This window comes from Loxodonta africana, chromosome 1, assembly GCF_030014295.1.
Source record: "Loxodonta africana isolate mLoxAfr1 chromosome 1, mLoxAfr1.hap2, whole genome shotgun sequence".
Lineage (NCBI taxonomy): Eukaryota > Metazoa > Chordata > Mammalia > Proboscidea > Elephantidae > Loxodonta > Loxodonta africana.
In genome coordinates, this window is record NC_087342.1 from 96,556,835 (window position 1) to 96,569,151 (window position 12,317).

At 45.9% G+C, this 12,317-nt stretch overlaps 1 protein-coding gene across 6 annotated transcripts in view; it reads left to right on the forward strand.

The window, feature by feature from the left end:
- Positions 1–1,895: 1,895 nt before the first annotated feature.
- The window catches only part of ZNF76 (zinc finger protein 76), a 36,324-nt gene continuing 25,902 nt past the window's right edge, over positions 1,896–12,317 (forward strand). For 2 of the 6 annotated variants that reach the window (XM_064284922.1, XM_064284957.1), the window contains exon 1: positions 1,902–2,035. The gene's annotated coding sequence lies outside the window, so the exon portion shown is untranslated. Of the gene's footprint in view, positions 2,036–2,057; positions 2,150–12,317 lie in introns of those variants that run through there. The other 4 variants (XM_064284942.1, XM_064284930.1, XM_064284934.1 and 1 more) reach the window with 4 other exon arrangements.

Genomic DNA, 12,317 nt, shown 5'->3' on the forward strand with positions numbered 1-12,317 from the left:
CCTGAAGAGCTGCTGAGTGGGTTTGAACCACTAACCTTTCAGTTAGCAGCTGAGGGCTTAACCATTGCACCACCTGGGCTTCTTTCCCCCCACAGTTAGAATCTTATGACTTCAGACTCAGACATTGGCTTTCCATAATTTTTGTTAAATCTGTAATGGGACTGGGGATTAGCCTATCAAATTAGGATCTGCAGGGACTGTGAGAAAGGACAGAAGTATCTTTGATTTAGAAAAATATCCTGACTACTATCCTCTGCTCTGTTCCTAATGGCAGTTAATGTCAGGACAAGGTTATTTATCGTCTCTCGGTAACTATAAGAAATAACTTGTCAAACTCCCACAAAAAAGGGATGGAAAGAGGGCCCCATAGTGGTCAGATTGTTTATTTCTATACCAGGAGGTATAAACCAAAAAAAAAAAAAACCAAACCCTTCATAGCGACGCTATAGGACAGAGTAGAACTGCCCCATAGAGTTTCCAAGGAGCACCTGGTGGATTTGAACTGCCAACCTTTTGGTTAACAGCCGTAGCTCTTAACCACTACACCACCAGGGTTTCCACCAGGAGGTATATATAAAGGATTAATTATTAATCACAGGCATGCGCCATGAATTGTCATTCACTGCCAGCCTAAATTGGGAACCTAATGAGAATTCTTGCCCCAGGCCCACCTCTGGAAATGAGGTGGCAAAACAAATAAAAAGATGGAGAAAGAGGCTGTCTAAAACTGAGAGACGGTCTTTCTGGTAAAGTTCTTCAGACAGGGGAGGAGAGGAGGAGGATGTCTGTGCCCCCAATGGCATTTTTAGCTACCATAGAACCTAAACCTAGTACTTTGTAAATGTTTCTAGCGTATGGAAATAGTTTCTTTAATTTTTTTTAAGTTAGTTTTGTTTTGTTGAGGGCGGGTACCTAAGAAACAAGTTAAAATTCTAAAGTCTAAAAGGACATAAAAGGGAGTTTCTCTCCCACCTCATTTCCCCAGGCACCCAGTTCAGTTCCTCCTGTCCTTCCCAGGTCCTTATCTAACGCCCCTCCCTTTTATTTATTACTATACATATAGTTTTTAACCAAACCTCACTCTTAATTTTCCCCCAGACTTTTGAAAAACTCCCCAATTTGCAGGGAAGGAAAGCGGTAAAAGGGCTTAGTTTCGTTCACTCCTAAGCAAGCCTTTAAGGGGGAGTAGCTGGTTTTGAGACTGGGTGTGGGGCTGATGGGGGAATGAGGGTGGGAGAACCTAAGAAGACAGTCAGGGCGCCTTCCCTAAGGGTGCAAGACCCTCACGGCTCCTCAATACCATCATTTCAACAAGAAGCTATAGCTAGTAATACCTGCAATTGCTTCCTTCAGAGGATTGGCTCGAAGATCAGTATGCAACGCCTGCGGACTGCGCACAGAACAGCGCTTCGGGACGGTAAGGCGCAGTTCGCGGTGAGGGTGCGCCCGGGCTGCCAGGAGGAAGCCTGGTGGCTCTCGGCCTTGAGGGGAGGGTCGGGTCGGCAGCCCCACCAAGGGCAGTGGGACCCCCGTGACCTGTTCCCCTCACAACCTGCTGTCCTCTTCCGTTCTAGAAGCGCACGCCTTGCCCGCAGGCCGCAGACGTGACGGCGCGGAACTCTCGGGGCCTGGGGCTCCTCCTCTGCCCCCTCCTCAGGCCTCAGGCGCAACGAGCCCCTCGGCGGGACAGGTAGCGGCTCCCGATTGCTATGGCAACGACCTGGCTCGGAAGCCGCAACCCAGCCCTGACCGGGGCGTCGTGACGTCATCACGCCCTTCCCCCGGGCGCTCGGCCCCGGGGGCCGTGCGTGTCTCCGACCGGGGGACGGGGCGGAGCTCCGGCAGGTTCAGTTCAGAGTCCCGGTGGCGAGGCTCTAGGGGCCCCGGAACTAGGATAAGGGGAACAGCCACCGCGGGGAAGGAGGGTGCGGGGCGGAGCGTGTCCTGTATTTTCTATACGGGGTCCCGGGTCCCATAGAGGCGCGTCGAGAGAAGAGGAAAGGGGAGCGGCCCTGGAACCTGGATATCGCGCGAGGCAAGCTGCGCGCGGGCGGGCGGGCTATGGCGCAGGCGGGTTGCGGGGCCGGCGCTGGTGGCGGGGCCCGGTGCATGGCGGTCTGTCGGCGGAGTCGGCCTCTGGGGCTGTCAGGTTGGTGGCTGCGGGAAGAGTGGGTCCACCGTGCCCAGGGCGGGGAGCTGGGCGGGCGCGGGCCCCGGGAAGGTCCCGAGCCCGGTGTGCCCACCTTCCTCCGGCCCTAGCCAGGCGGCCGGGAGGGCTGAAGAGCGGCCTGGCACCTCCCCCACCCAGGGTCCTGGTCCGGTCCCTACCCCTTCGTTTGACCCTGCGTCGACTCCCCCATGATTCCCAAACCCCATCTCGTGACTACGCCCGGCTCCACCTCGGTGACCCCACACCACACCCACTGACCCAACACCTCACCAGGTAACCCGCAATTCTTATTCGTGGACTGTGCTAACCCAGGAATTCCCCCACCACTGCCCAGGGACCCACCAGCTCAGTGACTCACTCAGTTCCAGTCCACTGACTCACAGGATCCCAAGATTCCCACAGTCGTCCGTTGTGATCCCCAAACCTTCCTACTGACCCCACACTATCCTGTCTTCCCCACAAACTCGGCGACTCCCTCAAACATTGTATGATAACTGCTAAACCCAACTTCAGTAGTTTCCCACCCAGTCATCTACATTACCCGCGGTGTCTGATTGGTAATTTATTCTTTGCCACATGATCCTCATTCCATGTTCCCCCTTCGTCCTAAAATCACCCCCACAGGCATCCCTCTTTGCACCCCACTCCTCTTATGTCAATCAGCACATTACTTATAAGTGCCCCAGCACCATGCTAGTGCCACGGAGGATATAGACATGAATATGAAGTAGTAATAATTAGAGGCATCAGAGAATTCTGGATTGAGTGTGTTCAAGTCCCAACGCTGCAGTTGTTGTGTTTTAGGAACCTTGGAGAAGTCCCCTCCTCACACTAGTTTTCAGTTTCTCTTCTGTATAGTAATGAGGTTGGGTTGGCCCATGTCAGTTTCCCTCCAGCTGTGAAATTCTGCAATTCCTAGGCAAGATAATACTTGTTTACAATCATTTTTGCACCCCACCCCAGGGTCCACTTGCTTCATGAACCTTGTTCCCTTGCCCCCCATGACCCCTGACACAGTTTTAATAGCCCACACTCGTTTCCCTTGATCCAGTCCTGTCAGTTAACATGTTTGCAAAGCACTGTGCTTCAATTCAAGACATTGATGTCATAAGAAACCTGGGTTCCACTTTGACTCTGGCCCTTCGGCTGTGGGACTTTAGGGATATCCGTTAGCATGTCTGAGCTCTCAATCTTCACATCTGCTAAGGGAGGATAATAGTAGTGTATGAGATGATGCAAAAAAAAAAAAAACAAGTAGTTTGGAAACCCTAGTGGCGTAGCGGCTAAGTGCTATGGCTGCTAACCAAATGGTCGGCAGTTCAAGTCCACCAGGCGCTCCTCAGAAACCCTATGGGGCGTTGCATAGGGTCGCTATGAGTCAGAATCGACTCAATAGCACTGTTTTTTTTTTTTTTTTTTTTTGAGATGATGCATGTTAAGCACTTGGCACCATGCCTGGTACGTGGGGAGCCCTTAAGTATAAATTGTTGTTATTACTGAGAAGCTCCTATGGGTCTTACTCTGTCATGGAGGTTAGGGATTCAACGATGAGCACAGTGGCCCATACCTTGCATTATCTACTTCTGACCTCTTGAAATGTCTGCCCTCTTCTCATCTCTGCTGTGACTGCTTCACTCTTCTGGTTTCTTATCCTGATGTCTCCTTAATAATGATTGGCACTTACTGAACACCTAATGTGTGCTTTGTGTATGTAAATTAAGTTTACCATCAACAACCCCAAGAGGCAATTGTTATTATATCCACCACCATGTCCCCGTCTCACTTTTTTTGTTCGTTTTTAAATAGATGAAGAACATGAAATTCATACAGCTTCTAAAAGTAGAACTGGGATTTGAACCTACAGTCTTCAAATCCTATACTTCTCGCTACCTTGCCATATTGCCTCTTCCCCCCCTCCACCTGGTTTCCATGTCATTCTCGGCCCCTTATTTCCTGTTTTCTAGTACTTTCTAAGCCCAATATCAGTTCATCCCATGAACCCCAAGGTTTTTATTACCTTTTGCCTCATGGCTTGGTGACTTCCTTGTCCCATTGCTCGTGACTTTTGGCACTATATGCCCTGAGACTCCTGCACCTTAATACCTCAATACTTCTCTTTATCCTTTGTTCAGATATCCTCTCATCCCATGAGCCCTTGGAGCTCCTGTGACCTCACCCTGGAGTATCTTCCACCTCACTGATGCTTTACCCCTCATCCATTCATCCTGTTAAGTCCCTTACCTTCAGGAGTCCATATACTCCGAAACCTTCTAGTCCGATATCATTTCACCCTATGATCCCTTCCTATTTTCAGTCTCTTCTCAGAGCTCTAGCTCTCCCCACCCCGTTCTGCCATCCTCACCCACATCCTGTTACCTGAAACTTTCATCTAAATTGCACTTCATCTAGTGACCTGATGTGCCCAGCATCAGTGTTATGAGCGTTTTCTGTCCCCACACGAACCCATCCTTCCTAACCTATAAACCCTCCCATTCCAGGATCCCTCCTTTTCATAACGCTGTTCCGATTTCCGGTGAGATCTTATGTCTCTTATTCACAGATCTCATGGCATCTTCCTCATTTTCTTCATTAATTTCCTTTTCAAACCAGAATCATCTTTCATCCTTTCCCTCTCCCTCTCTTTCACAAAAGGAGCCCTTGTGACGCAGTAGTTAAAGATCTGGGCTCCTAACCCAAAGGTCAGAGGTTTGAACCCACCACTGCTCTGGGGAGAAAGATGTGGCAGTCTGTTTCCGTAAAGATTTACAGCTTTGGAAACCCTACGGGGCAGTTCTACTCTGTTCTATAAGAATGCTGTGAGTTGGAATCAACTCAGTGGCAGTGAGTTTGGCTTTAGTCTTTCCTACATTGCCTTCTCTTTGCCAGATGCATTCCTCTTATTTGTCTCCCCAGCCATTCTCACCCATGTATACCTCCCTTCCACCCCAGCCCTGCCCTTGCTTCCTCCAGTCTGACTGTGCCTCTAACCCTGGGGCCAAGTGAATGACCTTCTCATTTCTCAGCCCTCCTTCCTTTACACACAGCACTGTCCAACCAAACCTCATCAGCCTCTTTGGTTTATCCAAAGAACTGTGCTTTTCTTTGGGAACTTCTTTTTTATTTTTTATTGTACTTTAGATGAAGTTTTACAGAACAAACCAGTTTCTCATTAAACAGTCAGTACACACATTATTCTATGACATTAGTTAACAACTCCACAACGTGCCGGCACTCTCCCTTCTCAACCTTGGCTTCCCTATTACCAGCTTTCCTGTTCCCTCCTGCCTCCTAGTCCCTGCCCCTGGGCCAGTGTGCCCCTTTAGTCTCATTTTGTTTTATGGATCTATCCAATCTTTGTCTGAAGGGTGAACCTCAGGAATGACTTCATTACTGAGCTGAAAGGGTGTCCAGGGGCCATATTGTCAGAGTTTCTCCAGTCTCTGTCAGGCCAGCAAGTCTGGTCTTTCTTTTTGAGTTAGAATTTTGTTCTACATTTCTTTCCAGCTCTGTCCAGGACCCTCTATTGTGATCCTTGTCGGAGCAGTCAATGGTAGTAGCCAGGCACCATCTATTTGTACGGGACTCAGTCTGGTGGAGGCAATGATAGATGTGGTCCATTAGTCCCTTGGACTAATCATTCCCTAGTGTCTTTAGTTTTCTTCATTCTTCCTTGGTCCCAAAGGGGCGAGACCAGTGGAGTATCCTAGGTGGCCACTCACAGGCTTTTAAGATCATAGACGCTACTCACCAAAGTAGAATGTAGAATTTTTTTTTTCATAAACTATGTTATGCCCATTGAGTTAGATGTTCCCCAAGACCATGGTCCCCACAGCCCTAAGCCCAGCAAATCGGTCCTTTGGGGAATTTGGGTATGTCCTTGGAGATTCCATGACCTTGCCTTGTACAAGTTGTCTTGACTTCCCCAGCACCGTCTTACCCTTCATGAAAGTTCTTCATTGGGAACCTCTGATGGCTTCTCAGTCCTTTGGGTAGCAAGGAGGGAAACCCTGGAAATTCTTCAGGATTGTTCTAGTTGTGTCTCCATGAGACAATCCTAGGATCCTATCCTGTTTATTAAGCTGCTTGCTGTATATGCCCCCAGGGTGGAATGCTTTGAGTGTCTGCTGCTGCACTCACGGAATTAGCCTCATTGTTTTCCAAGTCTTGGGAGGACTTTGCAGTCCCCTCCCACAGGAAGACTGGAGAGTGAGTAGCAAAATGTGACTTTAAGGATCCACGGGTTAGCAAATCCCCAGGTCTCCTATAATGCTGGACTAATTGGCTATGCAACAATGGAATGGATAAAATCCTGGGGTCTGTAAATTCTGTGATGGATTTAAAAAAGGAGCCTTTGCCTCAGGCATGTTTAATCTTTCTTAGAGCACAGAACATATTCTGCCTTGTATCCTAGTTATCTGTGTGCTTTTCTCACCTCTCCTCCCCCACTGTGACTTCCTTAAGAACAAAAGCTGTCTTTTATTTATCTTACTTTAACCCTGTCTCTCCTTTTTTGCAACCAAACCAGACCAAACCCATTGCAGTCAATTCCAACTCATAGTGACCCTATAGGACACAGTAGAACTGCCGCATAGGGTTTCTAAGGAGCGGCAGGTAGGTTCAAACTGCTGACCTCTTGGTTAGCAGCTGAGCTCTTTAACCACTGCGCCACCTGGGCTTCATGTTATTCGGTATACCCAACAAAAACCCAGTGCAGTCAAGTTGATTCCGATAGATGTAATTGGTCAAATGTTATTCTCTTGGGTTTTAATTTATGTTTAGCAGATAGTGTGGAGCCCTGGTGGAATAGTGAGTGGTAAAGAGCTCGGCTGCTAACCAAAAGGTCGGCAGTTCAAATACACCAGCCACCCCTTGGAAACCCAGTGAGGTAGTTCTGCTCTGTCCTGTAGGGTCTCTGGAGTAGGTCTGACTCAACGGCACCTAACAACAACAGGTCGTCAGTAAATACTTATTGGATTGAATGAACTCATTCTGTAGCAGGTACAACCAAGCAAAAATAGTTTGTGTCCACATTCATATTGTAGCCACAACACCCTCCCCTTTCCAAAGCCTTTCCCAACATGAGAATAGGTAAAATCCCTTGATTTAAACAGGCTGGAGTTTAGACATTTCCTTTTCATCCATTCCTCAGGTAGGGGAATGGATGTTAAGTGTTATTTTTACTCTATTTCTGGTACTACTAGAGAGATTGGTTGACACAGTTGCTGGAATGCAGTGGTAACAAGACCAGAGTCTGTCTTATATAGACTAGTTCACAAGAAAACAGATGAAATATTTATTTTATGGCGGTTGCAGAGACAATCAGGGAATAGAGGAAACAAAAGTGGCAAAACGTTGGCAGTTGTTGAAATTGCATAATGAGTTCATGGGGTTCAGTATACTACTCTTTCTACTTTTGTATATGCTTGAAAATGTCCATAATAAAAAGCTAAGTAACTTTTTAAAAAGCAGCTAGATGAACAAGTGCACATTTAGCACTGCTGCTTGGGAAACACCTCAAAACAAATGAGCTCCTGTTACTTAGACAGTGCTGTTATCTAGGTTGTCTAGTCCTAATCTGTCTCTGGCCTGCATTCGTCCTGAGATAACCAGGATGCTGAATATAAAAATTGGCACCCTGTAGAATTCTGTACCTGGTGGCCTGGGGATTATTAGCATCCTGTAACGAGTACCTGTTGCCCTGGCCCTTTCCTGCTTCTCAGCCAGGTAGTTTCTGGTGGTAGAGAGCTGGATTGGACCTGAGAAGAAAGCGAAGCAGTGAGATGGGGGCCAGGGCTGGAGCGAGACCAGGACTCAACCAAGATCTTCCTCTTCTGCCCTAAAGCCTCCAGATTACTAGGAGATCCTAAGGTAGAGACATTCATCCATTCCACAAATGCTTGGTGTCTGCTACATGCCAGGTACTGTGTTAGACTCTAGGGATATAGCAGTGAACACAGTTCTAGGACTTAAGGAACTCACCTGTTGGGAGTTGGGCGAGGGAGAAACAGACAATAAACAAACAGGAAAAATATATATTGAGAAAAATAAAGCAGAGAAGGAAGATCTTGAGAATGCCAGAAGTCAGGGTGTTGTAATGTTGAAGAGGGTGGTTAAAGAAGGTCTCACTGAAAAGGTAGCATTTGAAGGATGAGCCATTTTATTCCAGACAGAAGGAACAGCAAGTGCAAAGGCACTGAGGCAGGAGTGTGCCTGGTATATTTGAGAAACATGGAGGAAGCTAACCAGCATGGCTGCAGTAGGGTGAGAAAAGGGAAACAGCAGGAGAGTTGAGTGGGGGAACTGGAGACAGATCATGTTGGGCCACGTAGGCCACTGGCTGGACACAGAGCATAGGATGATGGATGACATATGTGCTGTCATGGAGTGATACAGCGTCACCGCTAAGTGCAGAGGGAATGGGGCGGGGGGCTGAAGTCCACGGTCTGGGGTGACAGCCAGGGAAAGCTTGTGCTTGACCTAAGTCTGACAGGAAACAGTGATCATGGATGACAGCATCGAGACCAGATGGTATTTCAGATGAAGAAAGATGGTTAGCTTAGCTGAATCTGGGAAAAGAGTTGAAATGATATGATAGGGTTGGGAAGGGATAGGGTGGGCAGGCCTCAGTTCTTTCCCCACTTCATTCTTTCACTCAACATTTACTCATTTCCTCCTCATTTACTGCTGGGAACTCCTCATAAGCAGCTCATAGTTATACAGTCGGTGAAGGGTTTCAGATCTGGTCTTAGATGCTTCAGGTAGATCTAATTCACAAGAAGCGGCCCTGACTCAGGATTCAAGTTTGAGCTGAAAAGCTTAGTTAGCCATGTGTCCTAATGGCATTATTTATTTAGTATCTGTGGGCACATTAGGTGCTGGTTAAGCTGAAAGGCATCCTCTTCAGGAACTTAAATTACAATCAGTATAACAGAAAGTAGGAGTGTGTTGTTTTCCCCCGAAAGAGTCAAGTGTTAAGGAAAACACATCCATGGAAGTGTAAGCCCTTAACTGCACCTGGAAGCCCAGTCCCTCTGCTGTGTTTATGCTCGTGTCCCTCAATGTTTATATTGTGAAGAGCGTCTCCTTGACCAGCTAAACAAGAATACAAAATATGGTCCCATCCTAATTGGCAGGTCACCTATAAAACTAGAGTGGACGTGTAATCAGCATCTCTCACTTCGTGGGATGGGGGAATTTTGTCCTGGTGAGTGAAAAAACAAAAACTGAGATACAAATCCCAGTGTAACTAAAGCCATTGCCTTTAACTGGTCGCCTTACCCTGCTTCAGATGCTGTTTCCTGAAGCTGCTGACCAAATCTTGGAATACCTATTGCCCTGGCAGCTGTTAATCGAGGTATAGAAGCATGACTGTCCGTGTGAGGGTCTGACAAATCCTGTGCAGTCATCTTTGTTTTGCTGGTAGAAGTACAGGACTTACTCAGACTCCTCACTTAACAGTTTGGAATTGGAAAGGTCAAGCTCTACTGTTGAATGGTCATCCAAGCCTCACAGCATGTTACTCTATCTCCAGCTAGAAATCAGAGAGCTTCTTCTAGTAACTCTGGGTTAACACTCACCTAGAGCTTGCCCTCCAGTAAATGGTGCATCTCTGAGATGCTCAGATATAACTTTTTAGTTTGGTCCTATTTCTCACTGCATAAGACACACTAGGTTTTTTAACCATTGAAGAAATAACTGTTCATTTGTTGGAAGCACCAGACCCATGTAGTTAAAATAATATTACGTCTACAGAGCATGAAAGTACCACAGTCAAGCCTCGTATTAATAGATATGTATGTTTAAAACTTTTTTGCTATTACATGCAGAGATGCCTTGATAACCACGGATATGTGCCGTTTTACACACATGTGTAGACTAGACATGAAATTGCTGGGTCATACGGTATGTCCATTTGTAATTTTAATCAGTATTGCCAAATTGTCTTCCATAGAGGTTATACTAATTTATACTATCACCAGTAATATAAGACTTTCTCAAGGATGTTGCTTTGCGTTAAGCCTTTCAAGACCCAGTTGTTTTCTGCTTTGAATTTTTTGTTGATACCAGTTGTTTTCATTAATGGAAGCATGCTGAATCATTGAGTACTATTGAATTTTTGGTAGGTAGTATGAATTTTTTTTTCTTGTCCCTTCCCACGAATCTGCCCTTAGAGTCCACAACATACATTGTCCCACTAATTGTACCCCAGAGTATCCTTAGAGTCCACTGGTACATGTTTACCAAAATCTTTTTCCAGAATTTCAGATTTTCCCACCAAAAATGCACACATCTCATAAAACACCCTGTGTTGTTGTTTGTTGTTAGGTGCTGTCGAGTCAGTTCTGACTCATAGCGACCCTATGCACAACAGAATGAAACACTGCCTGGTCCTGCACCATCCTTATAATCATTGTTATGCTTGAGGCCATTTTTGCAGCCCCTGTGTCAATCCACCTTGTTGAGGGTCTTCCTCTTTTCTGCTGACCCTGTACACTGCCAAGCATGATGTCCTTCTCCAGAGACTGATCCCTCCTGACAACATGTCCAAAGTATGTAAGACGCAGTCTTACCCTACAGAACACCCTATAGAAACAGAATTTGCCGAACCTGCCCATTTTGTTTTGTTTCAGTCATAAAGGCCTCTGCCTTGTGGCAGTATGTACTTTCAGTGGGAAAACAGCTTCCCAGTAAACCTCAGAGGCTGAAAAAGTAAATGGTTGCTACATATACTGCCAGGTACAAATTAAGAATATGCAGATTCCCTAGAGATCAACATAGGGTGCTGAATCATGGGATCCCCAGTGACACTCTGCTCCACAAGACACACAAGGATATCATACACAAGAATATCACATTTTAAAAATACATCCAGAAGAGGTAACTGACCTATAGGTAGAGGTGGTTATGAGAGGAAAAAAGGAGAACTCCTAAAGGGAAAAGTTCTGGACCTTACTTAGGCTGGTATGAATCAGAGGAAGAATAGTAGCTTTCTTTACAAGGCTGAAGTAGAGGTAGTAATAGGAAGGCTGTGGGGATCATAAAGGAAAACCCAGGGAGGAGGGGGCTGGCAACCAAGCGAGCAGGTCGTATCTACTGGAGAACTTCCTCTCAGTTCAATGCAATTTTATTTTTAAAGCAATTTTATTATTATTTTTTAATTCTTTCATTTTAGCACAAATGTTCGTTTCTTTTTAGCCTCTCCTGACCTTGTCTCACTTAGAGTTGAGGTTTCTGTGAGTTGGAATTTAGTAAATGTTCAACTTTATTTGGCTTTCTCTAACAAATTAGCATTAATTTGTTGCTCCTCCTTCATTAATCCAGGTTGTCTTTATGGTTCTCAACTAAAACGTTTAAGCAGGCATTCTTGTGTGAGTGGTACTTGTTTTCTGGGCATTCTTTTAGTGGGATGAATTAGGAAGGTTGAGGTTACTAGATCCCAGGCCCTGAACCTTGCATGGTGGGATTGAGCATCGATGGATTCTTCCCCAGAGGACCTGGAGCGGCCTCCAGTGCCAGCAATAACACGGGCCTGGGCCTCTCTCCCAGCATCGCCAGCATCGACTGTTGGATTTTATACTTTTATTTTTGGTAATTTGATTAGTATAATATATCATGATTGTTATTATTCTTTAATTATTAGTGAGAGTGAAGTGAGCCTTTTTTGCCTTGTTTGTTTACTATTAGGGTTTTTGCTTGTGTGAATTCATATTATAGCCTTTATTCATTTGTCCAGTGGGAATTTGATATTGTTTTTATGTGTTCGTATGTGTTTTTGATATTGTATTTTATGTCTTATGTCTTTCAATGTTTTCCCCTACTGTCAATCTTCTTATTTTTTAAAACCAGCTCTTCTTTTCATTTGGTTTTCTTTGCTTCAAAAATCCAAAACTAGCTTCTCTTCCTAGTTGGAATCTAGACATTGTTCCATTTTGATGAATCGATGAAATATAAGTCTAAGCTTTTTGTCCCAGAATGATGTCTTTAAATAACATTAGGCTATGATAACCCAGAATGCTGGCACTGTGCCACTGACACAGTGGCCAAAAGCTTGGCTGCTGACTGAAAGGTCGGCGGTTCGAATCCTCCAGCCGCACCTTGGAAACCCTGTGGGGCAGTTTTACTGTGTCCCATAGGGTAAGTATGAGTC